This window comes from Electrophorus electricus, chromosome 7 (assembly GCF_013358815.1).
Source record: "Electrophorus electricus isolate fEleEle1 chromosome 7, fEleEle1.pri, whole genome shotgun sequence".
NCBI lineage: Eukaryota > Metazoa > Chordata > Actinopteri > Gymnotiformes > Gymnotidae > Electrophorus > Electrophorus electricus.
Genome location: NC_049541.1, coordinates 25,412,003 through 25,416,777, shown reverse-complemented (window position 1 = coordinate 25,416,777; position 4,775 = coordinate 25,412,003).

Here is a 4,775-nt window from a genome sequence, read left to right as displayed (position 1 = left end):
TGCAGCGGGACAGACTGATGTGGAAGATGTGGTGTCATAAGAAACAGCAGGCATGGGTACGTTCTGTCTCCAAGAAGGAAACAGTCTGTCTTAATCACATTACAAGGAACATGTGATTATAATGCAATGACATGTCTTGTGAGAATTTGTTGTGGCCTGCAATGTGGTATTATTATTATTATTATTATTATAGTTATTGTATTGATGATTGCTATTATTATTAGTTAGAATTATAACTATTATTAACTAATATTTATGATTGAGAAAATAAATATATTGTGAAATAAAGCCTTGAATTGGAAGAAATTGCCTGCACATTTATTAATTGTATGGAAATATTTCTTTTCACATAAATTTTTTACTGAAGGAGCAATAATAGGAATGGAGTACATTCATGGTAAGATTCGTAGTGTTAAACTGGCCAAACCTCATACATATATATTTTAAAAGTCTAGTTAAAATAGTTAAAATGCTATGGAGAGCTTGTTGACTTTCATTGATGTATGCTCATGGAAAATGTTTGAGTGCTGAATAAGCTGAAACGTGTACCTTGTGAAGAGACCACCCAGTTTCCATTCTATGTGTGATATAGTCACATAAATGGAAGAGTGTATTTCATGACATTGTCATATATCTTTGGAATATTATGCAACAGTATTGCAGTTTTCAACTGGAAAATTAACATACAAATTCCTGTGTCAGTTTCCTATGTTATGCGACAGTAACATGAAAACATTTTCTCATTTTACATGACCGTGAATGTGAATAAATGTCCAATAGGTAGGTCAGAATGCTGGAAGGTGATAGGGAAATAATTTTTTCTTGAAGGGTTTAGCTACAGTAGGACACCTATAATGGGAATTGCTTAATGGATGTAATAAAATAGTCTTTCCGTTTGGCATGACAACCTATGATATGTAAATTACACCTTTCTTACCTTATGTGAATGACAGAAAAATATTTCCTAATTTTATGCAACAGGGTCACAACTTAAGATTGTGAATCCATATAGCCACTTTGGTAATATCAGTCCTTAACACTTAAAAAAAGGTTTATAGCACAGCTTGCTGATCAGCTTTGTCATGGTCCCCCATCAACAATCTACAGTTTGGACGATGGGCTTTGATTTATGTAGTCTGGCTGCTTTAGCAATATTAGTCCCTACCTATTTGGAAAAATGATCAAAAAGCTGACCACATGTATCACCATAACCACCCGATAGAGCTGAGTTTGGCCGTTTTTGAGCTGATGAAGGAGATGCAGAAAGCCAACCTTTTATCTTTTGAGGTGAATGAAATCGTGGGTCAAACCTTATAGACACTCAGAATTTCATCAATGAACAGTGTGGCGGCCAGATGTGGACCGATCCTTATTAAACTTTGGGCCAGGGAACCAGACATATACTGGGCCGGAACAAAACGCAGTGTCTGGGCTAGATCAGGGCCAGGATTATTTTGAGGGCTATATGCAATATAAGTCCACAAAAAAGTCTATAAATAGAATTGTCTAGAGAATTGACTAGATTTTTATGAAGGTTGGAAGTAACAAATATATAATGATAGAAATGTATGTGAAATAAAATGAGAGTAAATAGAAATGCACGTGAATTGAACATTGTAGTGATAGTTATTTGATTTGATAAACTATTATTTGATCAAATTGTAATTGTGTTTCTTCTGTTGGCCTGGCTAAATGTTAAGCCGAAAGATCTGCTCGCCTATTCTCAATGAATCGCTTGACGCTGCTGTCTGTGAGGGGTATAGGTCTAGGCATGTATGTTGCATTTGCCTTTCAAAGTTACAATTCCAACAGAACTTTCAAAACCTCCAATGACATGTTTGTGAACTAGCTCAGGGCAAGCACAGATCTTTTGCCAAATTCTTTAGGCATAGCAGGAACCCCGCTTTAGGCATTTTTGTAGGTTTACAGGTCTTCTTGTTGAAGAACTGTGGTGAAAATAGCATCAATGTGTGAAGGCAGCAGCAGAAAATCAGTGCATATTCGGCCAGAGTCCTGATAATTCTGGTCTATGTCCAGTAAACCTGCTGCATAGCAAGTTAGCTTCAGTTTTTAATATAAAAAAACAAATTTTAAGAGCTCTGAGTCGACAGATCTAGGTTAACTACTAAATTCACTTTCTGGAAGAAATTGCTATATGAATGTGCAAACAAATGTTGCTCTATGAAATATTTACTTAACACTGAAATCAGATAAGAAAGTGAAATCAGAAAAAGAAAGTGAAATAACAAGGATGTGAAATCAGTACAAGAATGAAATCAGAACTTACTGTTAAGGACTTTGCTTCATTGGTACTATTCTACTGAAACTATATAATTAACTACCATGTGGCACAAGTAGCATAACTAAATTTAATATAGGATTACTTTAAAATGTGAGTACTTAAAGGAGCAATAAGTAATTTCTCACTGAATCCTCTTCACATTATGAAACATTATACTGACAACTACTGGCCTGGGTGTGTCAGAAATTCTGTAATCTATTTTAAATGCGCACACCTCCATGTGGGTGACCCACTCTATTGAGCATAAACTCTCTCTTTTTGGACTACAAAGTAATCTAACTCCTCATCTCCATGTTAGCTTCACTTTATAAAAAAAAATGTAAAAATCACTTTCATTTAGACAAGGAGGGATAAACTCATTTTCATATATATTATTAGTTACTTTTTGTAAAAATGACCAATTGCATTACATCAATAGAATCATGCAAGTCTTTTTTGACTACTTTTTTTACTAAATCCAACTACAGTTATGCCATTTTCATCTGTTTTTGGTTTATACTCTTTTCTAATTTAAAAGAAACAAAGCTTTTTTAAAAATCTTTATTAAGATAAAAAGGGAGGCGGGGCGGGTTCAGTGTCAAGTTTGAGTGGAGCAGTTTGAATCTACATTTTGCAGTCCAGTCTTGGTGAGTGAAATCATAAATCAGTTTTACAGTGGTTTTGTTCAATGTTCACCTCATGATGCAAATTTGGTATTTAAAACTCCCGAGGCTACAGCCACATAGGCAGGGCTTAGGCACACCCATGAGCGCAATGAGCACTAGAGAAATACATGCTCTGTGCATATTAAAACTACTAGAATTCAGTTGTGGGAGAAGTGTGTGAATTCTAAGATTCATTAGCTAATATATTTAGAATAGATTTTGCCTTTGCTGAGGTTTTATAAACAAGTCCAATGACAAAGATGTCTGAATAATAACAATTATTATTATTATTATTATTATTATTATTATTATTATTATTAGTAGTAGTAGTAGTAGTAGTAGTAGTATTTAATATTATTATTCAATTTTCTACACAGCTGAAAAAAACATCAATCTATCTGTGTACTTGACTTGTAATCAGAAGGTTGCTGGTTCAAGCCCCACCATTGCCAAGTAGCTATTGATGGGCCCCTGAGCAAGGCCCTTAACCCTCAATTGCTCAAGATGTACTCAGTCATAATTGTAAGTCGCTTTGGATAAAAGCGTCAGCTAAATGCTATAAATTTAAATGTAAATGCTTACAAGATGGATTGGACGTTGACATCAGATGCAATGACGCCATCTAGTGCTTAAATGATGTGGATTTGCCCAACAGACTCTGAAAACATACGCTGTACCTAAACTGACGCTTAATGGTAAAAACATTTGAACCTGCTGGAAGCATGCAAAGTTGCGATGACTTATCTTTGTCGTGGGATGGCTCGGCCACTGAGAAAATAAAGATCCACTCACTTATGGCTAATATTTCTGTATTTTTCATACTTTGTAGCATTTTAATAAGCAGGCCAGTTGTCACAGCAGCTAATCTTCCATCACATTCTCATGAAGCGTAATTTGACCTGAGCTCTGAAATGCTCCTGTGTGAGCAGTAAGCCACGGATTCTTTTTCTAATTTATCAGAGCTGATAAGGATAACGAGAAGGACTTGGATTGCATGCATAGGTGACAAAAGCTGCTTTTCATTTTTGCAGTGTTCAGAGTGGCATTGTGCACGTATCATATAAGGTAAACTCAGGAGAACATCTCCGGGAGTCCCCACCGCATCTCTTATAACAGTTGCTCTCCCATTGAGCTCGATTTTATTTCTTTATGTTTTGGCATTCTTACATTCTGGAGTCAATGAGTACAAGCTTTTTTTTCTTCTTTTTTTGGGGTGGGGGTGTATGTCATGTAATGAATGGTTTTATTTAAGTTGATCTACGGATCTATGGATCTCTGGATCTCCAGACTGGACCTGGGCGCTCCCTCACTGAGTGGAATAAATATGCTCCCACATTATATGATGTACACCTGTACTCAGACACTTCTTCAGTGCTACAGCTTGTTCTATAGCTTGCTGTAAGCAAATCCATTAAAATGGGTTCAGTGCAAACACGTTCAAGTATCAAATCAGCAGTGTCAGATCAAATGTAGTAAACGGTGGTCTGAAATAAATGGTGTCAGAGCAAATGGTGTAATATCGCATGTATTAGCTAAATCAACACCCACAGTGTGAAGTGGAAACCAGTGTGACATTGTGTTTGTTCATTAGGCGCTGCTGTTTTTGATGGCCTGAATGTACATAACAAGCACTGTTTGAACATTTGTACGTCCCTGCAGCGTATTACCGTTCTTAGTCCTGATGCCAAATAGCAAAACTTCTTATTAACATATAATAGCTGCTTATTATCATATCCCCAAGTTGTTATCCGAAATAACTGCTTAACAAAACCGAGGAACCCCAAGTAATAACGGCTTGGTGTACGCCTGTAATTATTGGAGGGATGTCT